Source organism: Heloderma suspectum, chromosome 1 (assembly GCF_057233095.1).
Source record: "Heloderma suspectum isolate Gila_16-S chromosome 1, 16-S_ref, whole genome shotgun sequence".
In the NCBI taxonomy this organism is placed as follows: Eukaryota; Metazoa; Chordata; class Lepidosauria; order Squamata; family Helodermatidae; genus Heloderma; species Heloderma suspectum.
In genome coordinates this window covers 190,652,631-190,668,706 of record NC_139458.1, presented here as the reverse complement: position 1 = coordinate 190,668,706, position 16,076 = coordinate 190,652,631, and the positions used below count along the sequence as shown (strand labels likewise).

The following is a 16,076-nucleotide window of genomic DNA, read 5'->3' as shown; positions in this document are numbered from 1 at the left end:
CAGTGTCGACCGTCTGGTGACGTCCATGTATAAAGTCATCTCTTAGGTTGTTGGAAGAGAGTGTTTGTTATACACAGTGTGTTGTCTTGGCAAAATTCTATCAGCCTATGTCCTGCTTCATTTTGTTCTCCCAGACCATGCTTGCCTGTAATTCCAGGTGTCGTTTGACTACCCACCTTAGCATTCCAGTCTCCTGTAATGAAAATAACATCTTTTTTTGGCGTACTATCCAGTAGGTGCTGCAGATCCTCATAGAACTGATCTACTTCTCCTTCTTCAGCATCTGTGGTTGGGGCGTATATTTGGATCACTGTGATGTTAAATGGCTTACCCTGAATTCACATTGAGATCATTCTGTCATTTTTTGGATTGTATCCAAGTACTGCTTTGGCCACTTTATTATTAATTATGAAGGCTATTCCATTTCTTCTGTGGTCCTCTTGTCCACAGTAGTAGATCTGGTGGTCATTTGATGTGAAGTGGCCCATTCCAGTCCATTTCAGTTCACTGACACCCAAAATGTCTATATTTAATCTTGACATCTCCCCAATAATCACATCCAATTTGCCCTGGCTCATAGATCTTACATTCCAGGTTCCTATGGTGTGTTGATCTTTAGAACATCGGATTTGTCGTTCACCACCAGCACCATCGGCTGCTAGCTGTCCTTTCGGCTTTGAGCTAGCTGCGTCATCACATCTGGGGCTAGTTGAACTTATCCTTTGTTCCTCCCCAGTAGCATTTTGACCATCTTCTGACCTGGGAGTCCCATCTTCCGATGGTATACCGACATATCTCTGGTTGTACTGATCCATTTAGTTTTCATGGCAAGAATACTGGGGTGGGTTGCCGTTTCCTTCCCCAGGGATCGTATTTAGTCTGACCTCTCTGCCATGACCTTCCCATCTTGGGTGTCCCTTCACCGTTTAGCTCATGACGTCATTGAGGTGCTCAAGCTCCAGCACCACGACAAGGTAACAATCTCCTTTTCTGGAGACACATGCTACAGCCTTATAAAACCAATCTGTAATCATTCATACACCGTACGTGATCTCAGTACAACTTTGGGGGGCAGGGGGAAACGGTCCACAGCTTGCCATACTCTTCAGGGCTGCAGAGTTAACATGGATGTTCTGTCTGGCAGGAAAATAATGAGAGGTTCTTTCACCTCTCTCTGACGCAGCTGGAAGTAGCAGGATGTTTGGCTTTAGGGAACATCCCTGTGAACCAATAATAGTGGAACTCCTATATGGCCCCTTAAAACTAGATCAGACGGCACCACCCTGTAGGATCCTTCCAATGAATGTTTAATGAATGAATGAATTAGGTTGAGGAAGGCCTTTAAAAGAAAAAGTGAGTGAGTCAAGTGTAGCTATTCTGTAGTAAGCCAGCCCAGTGGGGAAGGTCCAGCCATAATATCAATTAATTAATTAGTGGTTATTGCTGTGAATAGAGCTTTAGTGCTGTTAAAGGAAAAGCTGTCAATAAATAAATCATAGAATCATAAAATATTAGGGTTGGAAGGGGCCTATAAGACCATCAAGTCCAACCCCCTGCTCAATGCAGGAATCCAAGTCAAAGAGCATCCCTGACAGATGGCTGTCCAGCCTTGTCTAGAATGCCTCCAGTGTGGGAGAGCCCACCACCTCCCTAGGTAATTGGTTTCACTGTCGTATTGCTCTCACAGTCAGGAAGGTTTTCAAGATATTCAGCCAGAATCTGGCTTCTGGTAACTTCCATTATTCTGTGTCCTGCACTCTGGGATGATTGAGAAGAGATCCTGGCCTTCCTCTCCGTGACAACCTTTCAAGTACTTGAAGAGCGCTATCATATCTCCCTTCAGTCTTCTCTTCTCAAGGCTAAACATGCCCAGTTCTTGCAGTCACTCTTCATAGAGCTTTGTTTCCAGTCCTGTGATCATCTTTGTTGCCGTCCTCTGAACCCTCTCCAGCTTGTCTGCATCCTCCTTAAAGTGTGGTGCCCAGAACAGGACACAGTACTGAAGATGAGGCCTAACCAGTGCTGAGTAGAGGGGAACTAGTAGTTCACGTGAGTTGGAAGCTATGCTTCTATTAATGCAGCCCAAAATAGGATTTGCCTTTTTTGCAGCCACATCACATTGTTGGCTCATATCCACAACACGTGGAAACAACATTGGCTAGGAAATTGCCCTCCACAGTGCCAAAGCTTGCCCTGCATCTTGGAAAATCCACCTGGATTTGACCAGCCCCGTGCGATATGGATAACCTTGAACTGAATTCGCACAGGTCATGGTAGATGTGCAGATGCCCTTTATAAATGGGGCAAAACAACATCACCAAATTGTGATTGTGGGGCCGAAAAACAAACTATCCAACGTATAGCGACAGAGTGTCAAAACCAAGCCTACAAAGGAGACTTTGCTGATTTCCTGGCTGTGACAACAGAAGTAAAAAACTATCAGAAGTAAAAACCTAGACATACGTTTGTAATATTCCTGTCTATATTTTATATTTTACATTTCATATTTATTATGCTCTATGTTTTTATTGTAATGTGATGTAAATGTGCCACATGATAAATAAAATAAATAGTTCACGTGATTTGGAAGCTACGCTTCTATTAATGCAGCCCAAAATAGGATTTGCCTTTTTTGCAGCCACATCACATTGTTGGCTCATATTCAGCTTGTGATCGACAACAATTCCAAGATCCTTCTCACTTGTAGTATCGTTGAGCCACGTATCCCCCATCTTGTAACTCTGCATTTGGTTTCTTTTTCGTAGGTGCAGAACTTGGCATTTATCCCTGTTAAATTTCATTCTGTTGTTTTCTGCCCAGCACTCCAGTCTATCCAGATCACTTGGAATTTTTTTCTGTCTTCCAAGGTATTAGCTATCCTGCCCAATTTTGTGTCATCTGCAAATTTGATCAGCATTCCCTGCACCTCCTCCTCCAAGTCATTAATACAAATGCTGAAGAGCACTGGGCCCTGCGGTAGCCTGCTTGTTACCTCCCCTGAGTTTGAGAAGATCCCATAGATAAGCACTCTTTGAGTCCGATTCTGTAGCCAACTGTGGATCCACCGGATTGTTGTTTGATCTAGCCTACTTTGAGCTAGTTTGCTCATCAGGATATCATGGGGCACTTTGTTGGAAGCTTTGCTGAAGTCGAGATATATTATGCCCACAGCATTCCCACAGTCCTCAAGGGAGGTGACTTGATCAAAAAATGAGATCAGATTTGTCTGGCAGGATTTGTTCTTGACAAATCCATGTTGGCTTCCAGTATCACTGCATTGTTTTCAAGGTGCTTACAGATGGATTGCTATATACTCTGGGAGAGACCCCTGCCTGATACCCTGGAAAGCATGGGGGCTGGTCTCCAGGGATGTCAGTGGGGCAGTGAATCCACTCTGGGTTTCCGTCAGAACCAGCCCGAACTCTAAAGAAGCTATCCAAGATGCAGAACCTAGGTTAGGGATTCAGTTCGGCACCTTGGATGGCTCCTTTAGAGTTCTGGATGAAACCCAGAGCAGACTCACTGCCCCACTGACATTGGATCCACCAGCCTCCGCTGCCTGGAGAGCTGCTACCCATCAGAGTGGACAGTACTGAGCTAGATGGGCCAATGGTCTGACCCCATGTAGGGCAGCTTGCTCCGCTCCCCGTGGTTCCTCCTTATTTTTTTCAGACTGCTGAAAACCCAGCTTAAAAACCAACCAACCAAAGCATAGTAGTGCAGTCTCCACGGATGTAGTTCGCCGCAGTGCTATTCGATCAGGTCTGGTTTTATTGTGCACAGCGACATATTGGGGTGGAGGGCAGGGGTGTTGAGCCTATGCCTGCACATCTACGGGCATCTCTACATAAGGCTTTTTTCAAGCACTGGTGATTGGTCACTCACAGAAGTTTGCAGGTTCTTTACATGATGCTGTCAGGGCCTCTCCTGTGCTTTATGACCTTTTAACTTTTTTTTAAGACCAAGGAAAGTCTGGCATTTTCTCTAGAACTGGGGTATTGGCTGCGTGTACTTCCGGAATTGTGCTATACCACAGCGCTGTCTAATGAAACATATAGAACTTGTCAAGAAAGGAAACCCCGAAGAAAGCAAGGGGAAGCACATGTGGAAAGAAGCCGATTTTGATCCTGCAAAGAATCTGGAAGCAGAAGCCCCAGTAAAGCTGTGGGATAAAAGCATGGTGTAGAGAAGCCCTATACCTCAGCACACCTTCGCAATTACGTTTCCTGTATTTTATTTATTTGTTATTGAAAGCATTCTTACCCTGCTGTTTGGCTGAAAAAGCCTCCTAAAGCAGCTTAGGAAGATCAGTAAGGGGACAGTCTCTGCCCAGTCTTAGCCCAGTGGCAGGAAAAGGTTTTGTCCAGATCTCCCATCTGACACTCCAACCTCTGAAGCAATAACCTCCAATAAAGGCTTGGAAATGAAAACCTTTTCTGTGGTGGTCTCCAAATTGTAGAATGCCCTCCCTCAAGTGGTCCGCCTCACACCTATTTTGTGAACTTTCTGACTGTTTTATTTTACCAGACAATAAATTAGCTGCTGCTTGTTTAATTTTTAATGGTATGTTTAAGCTGCGTTTTAAAATTGTTCTTTTCCATGTTGTAGCTGCACTGATATTTCTCTTTTCTTTTATAATTATTTTAAATTATTGCTGTTCCTGCTATTATATTGTTTCCATTTTTAAAAATGTGTTATTTTATGGGTTTTGTTGCATTTGTTTTTATTATGTACAGTATGTCACCCTGAGAGCTTGAGCTATAGGGCAAATAATAAATAACATTTTAAAATTTAAAAGTCAGCTATCTCCAAGAAGCCTCATGGCTCTTCTGCCTTTTCTTTCTCCCATGCCCGACTTCTGTTCCCCATGCCTTGAAACAAATTCCTTCTCTATTTTGCATCTGCACCTCTAATCCATTAAACATCTGTTTTGGTTTGTTCCAAACAGTTTTAATACTTGGGCTATTGAGGACAGGTAAATAATGCCAGCCCTAACAAAGCAACCCAAGTGTTATTCTCGAGTCAGGGCAAGCACAATGGGTAAAGGATATTTCCAGCTGTCTTACTACACGCTTTGCTGAACACAAGTAACTATATATAAAATAATGTGATTTATTCCCAACATGATCCTATGCATGTCTAGTCAGAAGTAAGTATATTTGATATCAGTGGGGCTTACTCCCAAGTGGCAGCCTTAAAATATTAATTTGTTTTGAAGGGTGTTTTTTCTTTCTTTTCCAGCCCTAGGTAGGGATGATGTATAGGTTTGGATGAGTACCCTACATAGCCACTGGATGGCACTGTTGCATTCATCTGATATTACCAAACTGGTTGAAGACGATGGTTTTGGGAATGGCAATGCAGAGATTTATGTAAAGCAGATTTGTCAATATTTGACTCGCACGATCTGCTTCACACACTACACCATTCCAGCAGTTGGAATTAATGATGCACATGCAAGGGTTTTGCGGCGTACACACTCAGTGTGTGCGTATTGGAAACCCACACTCAATCACGCAAGTACAATAATGAACAGCACGATCCCGTACATGTCCACTCAGAAGCAAGTCTCATTGAGGCCAATGGGTATAGACTTGTGCCACAGCGTAACAGTCTGTGTATAGGCTGCATGATTAATTCCTGCACCTGGATGGAAAAATATTTTAACAAGCAAAATGCCCGTGCCCACTGTTCACTGATGGCCACTTTAGACTTGCAGCCCGATGTCATCTCGCTTGATTTCCCTGCATTTGGGCCTGGTTTATAGGTGCGCATCTGTGGGAGCATGCAGGGCTGCCATCAGGCTCACAGTCCAACAGGAACTGTCTGGAGTGGAGGCAACAACTGGAAGTGCCAGTGTTCCCACTTGGGCATTGCACACGTGGTCCCTGCCATTTGTAGCATCGAGACTACTTTGAAAAGGGAAATTGTAGCGCTGCCTACATAGCTCCACGGGGGAGATGCTGCAACATTACACCAGCCTTCCCCAACTTGATGACCTCCAGATTTTTTGGATTTCAACCCCTGTCAGCCCCAGCCAGGATGGCCAATGGTCAGGGATAATGGAAGTTGCTGCCCCAAACCTCTGGAGGGCACCATTTTGGGGAAGGCCGCTCTATACAATTCCTCCTGAGCTGTAAGCCCCAGTGGTACTGGAGTGTTCTCAAATCGTATGAGCTGGGCCTGATTACTTAGCAGCCGAGGAACTGTGGCTGAAGGTTTGCAAATGATTCCACTGAAAAGTCTTTAGAGTCAGGCACCTGTCAGGGCTGGAACTAGGGATAGCAGAATCAGTGATGTTCGAGACGGCCGAGAGTCTCTGAATTCCACCTTGAAGCTCAGATCGCCTCGCTCCTGTTTTTGATCTTTTTTTCATTTGAATGGGGGAAATGCTCATTTCAGTAGACATTTTTCAAGTGTGCACCCAACTGTGCACTTTCACTCATACAGTAAAGTGTGAAAATGCAGTTTTAATTTTTTTTAAAAAAAATATGAATGCAAGTTCAGCAACTTGTGAGCTCCTCCCGCCCCCACTGTGCTTGCATTCATGTTTGCGTTTGGGGGTGCGAATGGGGCAAATTCAGGTTAAAAATGAAGCGAAATGAAATTCCTCTACATCCCTAGCTAAACCTTTGATTCTGCGTGCCACTGCTCCATGTGGTGGTGACTTATATCATTGCAGCAGCTTGGAAGACCCTCCTGGTAGGGTTCCCAGGCTCTGGACTGACCCCGCCCACCGGGACTGGCCATTGGGCCTTATTGGACAGGAACAGCTATAAGCTCTTCCTGCTTGGGCTGGGAACTTGCCTGAGCTACAAATTCTTCCTGGCTCTGGTGTGTTTCTATGCATCCCTCAGCTCTGACTTCCTGGCTCAACTGCTGGTTCCCAGCTCCTGGTTCACCTCTGACAACTGCCTACAGCTAAGCCTTGATATTTCATTTCAGACACAACTCAAAGGAACGCCCCTCATGGTTTAACATGGAGCAGGGAAGTGGTGGGCCATGCTTCTCTACTGCTGAAATATGTGCCAGCCATGCCCCCAGCATGCTTGGCCAGTGATGTACACATGCAGAAATCTTCTATGCAAGAGGGGATCTTAGCCCAATCAGGGCCTTGGTGGCAGGGGTGAGGCTAACTCCTATGGGTTAGCCTCATCCCGGCATGTGCTAGGTTTTTCTGCATGCGCACTTTAAAGAAAATTGAGTATGAACTTTTTGTGTGACTTGAACTGGCATCCCAGAAATAAATGAATCTACAAACAAGAGGCAACTCAGTGAAAGGCATATAAGAACAGCGATTTAGTCAAATTAATTAAAATAAATTACCAGCTTGGGTGATATTAGGCAGTACACCTGCGCACAGATCTATCGATCGATCGATCGATCAATCTATCTATCTATGCATAAATCCTACTGATTTCACCATTATGTCTGACCATATCAGTTATCATTTGTGTAGGATAACAGCCCCATAGCCTAATATTCTTAACCTGCATAAGTGGTTTAACCTATTTGGGGAAGAACATCCCGTAGCTACCCAAGCCTAAGCAGTGAGTTTGGGAGCATTCCTGCTTGCAATGAAGCGTTGTGTGACTGAGCCCCTTCAAAACCCAGCCTTAATACTGGTGAGATAAATCTGTTATTATTGCTAGTACAGATGGTCTAGTACTTGGATCTGAAACACATTTCTTGGAAATAAGTCACATTGGTTTAATAGCCAGATTAATTGCTGTGCTGGAATGTGAACCCAGGGATAGGATCTAAAGAACTGTAAGTAGCTGCTGCATATGTATCATCATACATTTACATATGCAAGAACAAAAGACAGTCCCGCTGGATCAGAACAAAGGCCTATCCTGTCTGGCATCCTTTCTCCCGCAATAGTCACTAAGGGCTAAACTTTCTGTCGCACTAAATGTGCAGCATATAGGTGATCATAGCCGTTTCGTATAAATGTGCAGGGTCCTGATCTGGATCTGGAACACTGTGCAGGAGTGGATGGGTTTACCCTTCCCACTCAGTGACCTTTTTTCTTTAAATTCATCTGCCCCCATGCGGGGCTTAAGAAAAGGGGGGAAAAACCTCTATTGGCTCCAATAGAGGTTTTATTCCTTTTCTTAAGTTACCACATGGGGGGGGGGTGTTAAAGGAAAAAAGTGTCTGGGTGGGAAGGTTTAACCCATCTACCTGTGTACAGCATATTACTTCAAAGCTGCAAATGATCTCTCCCAGTGGTTTCCTGTAGATATTAAATAACATGGGAAACAGGATAGAACCAATAAACCAAAGGCTGTGGAGTCAAACAATAACCCCTAGCATCACCTCCTGGACCTGACTTGACAGAAAGAAGTGGGATCACTGCAAAACAGTACTCCTAAGGTCCAGCCCCATTTGGTGGTCTAGAAGGATACCATGGTTGGTGGTACTGAAAGCCACTGAGAGGTTCAAGGGAACTAACAGGGCCATACTTCTCTCATCCAGTTCTTGGCGTAAGTTATCCACCAAGGGACTGAAGCCGTCTCAGTCCCATATCCCGTCCAAAAGCCTGATTGAAATGGGTCCAGATAATTAGTATCATCCAGATGTATCTGGAATTGCAACACCACCAAATGACAGAAGCAATTTCCTTTTAGTGCAACCTACCATATAATTAGCTGCAAAGAAAACTGTGAGGATTGGAATTATTTGGGAATATTCCCACATAGCATGAGAACAAAGGCATGGCCTATTGCTTCTATTCAAGCAACTGAAGTCAGTCCCAGTTATTTTTATGTATCTTTAAACATAGGGAGGAAAAGAATTCAGAACTGCTGCCCAGAAATGGGCTTAAAATAGCAAATGAGTGATTTGTTCTTCTCTATATTTAGAAAGTGCTGGATGTTTTTCTGTGGTACCACTGCAAACTGCTATCTCCTTTTCTCTTTGCCTTAATTTTTTTTTGTTTAATTTTCCTGCCTGGTTATGACTTTTGGAGATGCTAGTCCTGTTTATGAAGGATTCTTGGCCTGTGCTTTAGCTGGGGTGTGTGTGTGGGGGGGAGAGATTTACCCTCTGTTTCTGTGAAGCATCACAGAGCTATGGTTGCCTGCTGTCCATAGGTTGCTTTGATCCAAAACTTTCAGTCATTGTTTCCACATTTAGGGGCTGGAAGGGACATCAAAGAAATGGGCGTACTGAATTTACTGGATGCCAGAACAGTACAATAACACACAGAGGATATAAGCAACTCCCCAAGGTGAGACATGTTGCCAAGTCTTACACATAATAAAAGCGCTAAAGTGACTGTGTATCTTTGACAAATGCATCATGATATCAATGCCAAGGGAAGGAACTAGCTTACTGAAAGTGGGGGTGGGGGGAAGGAGGCTGGGAACAATCCAGGCCGTTTGCACATTTCCTCAGTGTATTTTCATACCACAAGGAAAGGAGACGATATGGATACATTAGGTGATCACAGGGGAGGACCACAAATCTTCCAAGCTTTTTGGTTTGTTTGTTTTTGGCTCAACCTGCCTAAAGAACAAAACATGGTTAGAACTAATTAATCTCAGAGAAGTTTTAAAAAAATAGCCACAAAGAGGGAGAATGATCCATTTATCCTCTCACCCTGACAAGTTCAGATTTAATGTCCATATGGCACTTGCATAAACTGTTCTGTTTCTTGGGCTGGTGCTGCCTTAAATGTTCACAATAATGTTAAAGGGAAGCTTGCGATCCCAGCTATGACTCTCCACCAGCTTCCCTGAAACTCTCAGCATCCGGTACTACCAGCTACTACTGTCAGTGAAGGGTTCTGACACTGCATTTTCTCTGACATGCTTGTTTTCTACATGCAGGGACTTTTTTCATGCAGAAGCAACTCAGCCATGTGTTCTACCACTGAAGCAGGACAGTTTAGGCTCAAGACAAGAGACTGTACCACTGCACCTGCCGTTGTGAACTAGGTTCGTTATTTTATTCTGGCAGACCAGGGCGGGGAATTTTTTTGGGCCCAAGGGCCACATTGCCTCGGTGGCAACATGTTGGGGGCTGCCAGCAGTGGGAGGGGCTCAAAGTGAGTCTGGCCAGCATTGGCAATGAGTGCGGTCACCTCTCTCTCTCCCTCTCTCTCTCACACACACACTCATACTACCCCACCCACAGAGGAATTCTCCTCAGAGGAAGAGTTAGAGCTCCCAGAAACTAAGGGCACCCCAAAGCAGTCACTGTCACCAGACCAGGAGGAGCCTGGGCCCTCAGGGGAGATGGCTGCAGGTCTGTCCCTGTCAAGTGGAGGGGACTCTGCCGCTGAGGCAGAGACTGAGCAGCCCCCTGGCCCCCAGGAGCATTGTCATCTCCAGCGACAGGTCAGTAGGGCTCCTGTGAGAAGGAGAGCTCACTTGCAAGGAAGGACTCCTCAGGAGCAAGTGACTCCTCATGAGTAAGGCTCTGCCCAGAGAGCTTTAATGTACTGCAGCTGAGCCCTCGGTGAGGCCGGTTTCGGTGTTAAAAGCCTTCAGTACCTGACCAGCTGGTGTTGGAAGCAACACTCCTGTGCCTTCTACCTTGCCTCCGGACTGTGTTCTGTGATTGATGCTCTGTGCTACTGGCCCTTGGACTCCTTCTTGACTGTGTAACGTATCTGACTGCCCAAGTATGTGTTGACTTCTGCCTGTTATCTCGACCGCTCTTGCCTTAGCCTGACCCCACGTACCTGGCTGCTTGCCTGCGATTTGACCTTTGCCTGCTGTCTTGATTACTCCTGCCAAGCCTAAACCCCACTGGACTGACACCGGTGTGCTTGAACATTTGCTGGCTTCATTGCCTTGCTTCTTGGCTAGCCCTGCACCCAGAGTCTGTTCAGTCAATGCAGGCCACATTCATAACACACATGCACACCATGCACACAATATTCCACTGAAGCCAATGCAAGGCTTTCCCCAAGCCTAATTTCTACATAGGGGGTGGGGATTTGGAGGGTTCAGAGCACAGTTGGTTAGCCTTCCCCTCCCCACCTCTGACCCTCTCTTTCTTGCCCCACCCTTGCAGCAATTCGTTTTGGAAGAAGTCTTCCAACAGATTCCAGGGAGGGCTTTTTCCAAGCCCACTTGTAGGGTGGAAGATGATTTTTTGAGGGGGGTGCTGCCACACATGGGGAGGGTTAGCCCTTTCCACCCCAGCAGCAACCTTCTGAAAAAGCCCCCTGCGTGGCAATTTGGCTTCCAAAAAGTTTCCATTGGCATCAACGGCGGTGTTTAAAAAGCCTGAGTGCAGTGCAGTAGGGCAGGGGCAGAGGGGAAGCTGAAGGCTGGATGGGGAGGCCTTGTAGGCGGCAACTGGCCTGCGGGATGGAGTTCCCCACCCTGCATTTGATGTTATATTCTCATCTAGTTCTGAGTTGTAGGCTAGAAATATAGACTGTGCAAAACGCTGGTTTAATCATACAAGAAATCAAAAATAAATACGTTTGTTGTATCTTGCTCACTCCTTTCAATTTGGTTGCTCCTTGCAAAATTTTAAGTCAAGAAAGTATGAACCGAAATGAAATGGGAGTAAAATACAATTAGAGGCAGATTCCTGGCCCTGCTCACTTCCTGTTTACTTCGGTGAAGGACAGGAAATAACTCAGACACCAGGCATATGGGAACACAAGCTAAAGTGACATTTGGACTTCCACCATTATATTCCTTCTCCCCTAGCCCATGGGTTTTAAAACAGGAGGTGGCTTTAAAAAGTAAGTTCTTCTACTGCTTCTAATAAGTCATGAAGTCAATTCAATTATGTTCTGTTTGCTTTTAGCATGTGTTGTAGACAGAACTCATGGCAAAAAAAGAAAAGGCATTCCTTTTGTATACACTGCTGTTGAACTTTACATGCAATTAAGCACCAAGTGAATTTAATTTGTGGTTAGTTAATAATACACAGATGATGGCACTGCTAGAAAACCCATCTTGGTGGATGTTAACATATCTGTAGCCCAAGGAAAATTAGAAGGTGACAGACAGTAAACTAAAAATGCAACAAGGGGAGGAGGAGAGGGAGCAGAATACATGCAATATCTTTTCAAAAGATTTCTTAAAGTTTTGAAATCATCCCTCATCTTCTTTATTTATTTGATACATTTATATCCAAATTTCAGCAGCAAATTCAGTGACACAGCAGTGGTGGAGGAGCAGTGCAGTTGTCCACCTGGAGAAGTGCCCCTCCCCTTTATCATGACAGTACTGGGCAATATAGAAGAGCCAGGACAGTGGGATCTAGCTGTCACATACAAAATGATGAGCACGTTGTCTAGCAGGAGTAGCCTCTTCTGATGTTGCAATAGACCTAGGCAGGTAAAAGAGCCCTTCAGGCTTCCATGAGGCCTTCCTTCATGGGTGATCTGCTGTGGATTGGGACCTTTTGGAGGACCTTTGCAGCACATGACATTGTTTCCAGTCTGCAGCCACCCTTGAGTTTACCTGTGGGGAAGCTGCATTTTTGCAGAGTATTTTTATGCTGTTGTTTTTCCTTAATTTGGCTCCCCTGTGGTACAGCTGCTGTGACACCATCCTTCTGCTTTAAATTCAGTACGATCGGGGCATTCCTAGGGGTGTGTTTTTCATCTGGCCCTATCCTCAGTAACCTAGGTCACTAGAGTAACTAGCCTGCCTTTCCAGCTCATCAAAGCACCCTCTTATGTGCCTTCAGAATTGTGATGCACTTCCTTTTCACCAGTGGGAGTAACTAGCCTCCTTTTCCCCAGCCCTTTCCCCTTGAGAACCAGGATTATGTCCTTCTCTGATGCTTGATTATTTATTATTTTATTTATTTATTACATGATATACCACCTTTCTTCCACTGTGGAACTCACGGTGGCTACATGTGGTTCCCAGGTGGTCTCCCCTCCAAGCACTGACCAGACCCAGACCTGCTTAGCTTCAGCAAGGTGGCTGCCTCATGTGCCTTCAGACCATGCTGCTTCTCTGATGCTTGTGTTACTTTGCTACTTCTTGCACGGAGGAAAAAGGCTGACTAGAGTTGCCTCCCTCTGGTAGCATTGCGCCGCCTCTGCTGGCTGCCTCCTTTCCTCCCTCTCATGCATTCTTTAGTTTTCACTGTATCGCTGTATTGATACAGCGAAATACTGGGGCTGCAGGCTCCCGCTTCTCTGGCGGCCTCCTCTCACTAGATAGCTAGTACCTGAAACAGTGTGGCTCCATTTTCTCAATGGGGAAAAAGACGCTACAGATTCTCGGTAGGGGGAAAGCAGGCAACAGAGGCTGTGGACTGAGAATGGCTGAAGCAGCTAGATCACTGTATTTACTCCCTGGAAGTGCGCAACTGGGGTTTTATGCCTGGGCAACATGGGCTGCAGACTGTCAATGGGTGAAGTGGCTAGATCCCTGTATTTACTCCCTGGAAAAGGAGAAGGGGGTGGGAGCTCTAACTGCCTGACTGTTAGCTGGACTGAGGCGAAATTGCACTAGTGGGGTGCTCTCATGGGAAGCCTTCAGATGCTGCTGGGGATAATAATGTGGTAGCTGGGGGGAGCCTGGACAGGGTTGAGAAACAAGCCTCTCTCATGGGTTGAGCAGCACCTGCCAGGTTGATGACGTTCAGTTCTACTCCCTCCACCAAACCTGGAAGTATGTTGCTTTCAAGTGCTGTGTGACCCATGAAAAGTGGATTTTTAAAGTACGGTACCCTCGGCTTTTTTTGGTTTGTGTGATGGACCAAAGCCAATTCCATGAAAATCCAGATAATACTCCAATATGCTTCTCATTCCGTTGTCATGAAGATTCCCCCATGGACTTAGTGATGTCACAGAAGGTCTGGGCGGCCAGATGTTAAAGAGAACTGGGAAGACCTTAGAGTTGGACAATATTTAATATTTATAGCCCACCTCTTCTCAAGGGACTTTCCTCCTCTCCCATGTTATCCTCATGACAAGCCTGTGAGGTAGGTTAGACTGGAGGACAGTGACTGTCTGAGTGGAGATTTGAGATCTGAGAGCAAAAAGAAAAAAGAGGCAAGCATCAATATGGTACTATAAAAATATATACATGTAGACCTTTCATAAAATGGAAAGGTCCAACATTTCAATGAGAACCTTCCCGAGGGTCACAAGAATTCAATTTCGCAAGCATGTGGGTGCATAACCCATGTTATGCATAAGCATAACCCATGGTAGCTTATTAACCATCCCCATGTGTGCTGGGCACATGCTGCCCAATTTCCTTAACCAAGCTGACCAGGTCCAGCTTGTTAAGTGCGAACCTGGCAAGGGTGGGTGGCTTGGGTGGTTAACAAAACACCCAGAATGCTTTGTTGTAGGCTTGCTGGCTGTTAACCATTCCAGCCACCCACCATGTTAACCATGAATGTTAACCATTCCAGCCACCCACCCTCACTGGGTTCACATGTAATGACAAGCCATGCCCAGCAAGGCTAATTAGGGAAATGAGCCAGCACACGTGGGGATGGTTAACAACCCACCATGGCTTATTAACCGCCCTTGTGCCAGGCAGCCCAGACCACAGTGTACTTCTAATAAGGCTACATATCGCTCTGTGTGTAGAGATTTGAACTTGTATTCTCCTAGTCCAACACTACACCATACCAAATGGGCTCTTAACCAATTGGCTCTCAATACCACATAACAACTGTCTATAGCAGGGGTGGGCAGAGGGTAGATGTCCAGATGTTTTGGGCTTCAACTCCTAGAAGTCCCTGCCAGCATGGTCAATGGTTAGGAATGCTGGGAGTTGAAGTCCAAAACATCTGGAGATCTACTTTCTGCCCACACAGTCTATAGGTCATGCCCATGTGAACAACATTTCATTACATTCACCATGATGCAGATTACTTAAGCAGCCTCAGAGCCTTGTAAAGAAGCCAGCATTGGCTACAGACCAACATTTACTGCTTACGTATGCAGTGTGTGCATGCAAATATATACATCTCAAAAGGCAAGTTCCTACAGGCCAATAAATTGGCTGAATAAAAATGCAAATGTATATGCAAGCTCCACTGCAAATAGAGATGTCCTCATGAAAAAGCATGTTTAAGTTTGGAATTCAGTCATCTTACTAGCTAACTAATCTTTACACTAGGAAGTATGGCTAAAATGACAGCACAGTGTTGTCTTTATTTTTAATCTTTTTGTGCTGGTGTGGTGGTAACACACGACATCCTAAACTCTGACAGGCTGACAAGCCACATCTTCATATCGTTTGATGAGTCATAACGTCTCACATTCTCAACCCTCTAACCCTATAGCAGTTCTGCTGTTTTCAAGAAGATTAGGGTAAAAGTGGAGATCCTAGTTCCCGCATTGTGACTGCCCAGTCATACAAGCGCTCCTTTAAATATCTCCTGAGATTAACATGGTCAAACTGAGGATGGCAAGAATTCATCTCTCTAACTTGCTAGATTTCGATATCCAAGAACTGTTACTTATTTTTTACAGGGAGCACAGTGAAATATGGCACCTCCCCCCTCACAACAGTCCAGTCCAGAAACAACTGTGCCATCTGATTCTGCTAATCTTATAGTTCAGCTTTAAGGCACTTAACTCCTAATGACATTTGTCACAAAGGCCTCTGTCAGATGGGAGTTCTAAGGTTCTATCAGCTTGCCTTGCTTGCAGGATGATTTGGGCTGCCCACACAACGTTGGTGGTCTCTTCCACATATCATTCTGTGTTCCCCCACCCACTTTTCCTGTATTTTCTCACACTGGGGAGAATCTGTTAATTAGTTCTTATGTGGCATGATCTGCAAAAAAATAAAGAAAAGTGGTATGGCTGCCTGATTTTAAGATCTTGCGATCTTTTGTGGGGGTGTGGCTGTGTGACGTGTAAGGGTGTGTATGTGTGTGTGTTTTCATGTGTTCAGACTGGCGAGGCAGCTGCATTTCTCCCTCGCTCAAGAAGCCAATTGCACCTCTCTGCTAGGGATGTACAAAAGTCACTTACCTTTTCGCAGGTGTGATTCGCGGTGGGTGGGGAGGCGCTCCATCCCTCTCCCCAGAATCCTCCCTGGCCGGCTCCACTCCATGGCAGCTCTGCGGAGCCGCCGGCCAGGGCTGTCCGCAGCCGGAGTTCTGGCTGCGGC

General features: G+C 45.4%; 1 protein-coding gene across 1 annotated transcript in view; it reads left to right on the top strand.

Annotated features, from left to right (window-relative positions):
* LOC146358556 (uncharacterized) overlaps positions 1 to 9,166 on the top strand; it is a 271,819-nt gene extending 262,653 nt beyond the window's left edge. Inside the window, exon 11 of the transcript XR_014784921.1 lies at positions 9,142 to 9,166. The gene's annotated coding sequence lies outside the window, so the exon portion shown is untranslated. The remainder of the gene's footprint in view (positions 1 to 9,141) is intronic.
* The last annotated feature ends 6,910 nt before the right edge of the window (positions 9,167 to 16,076 follow it).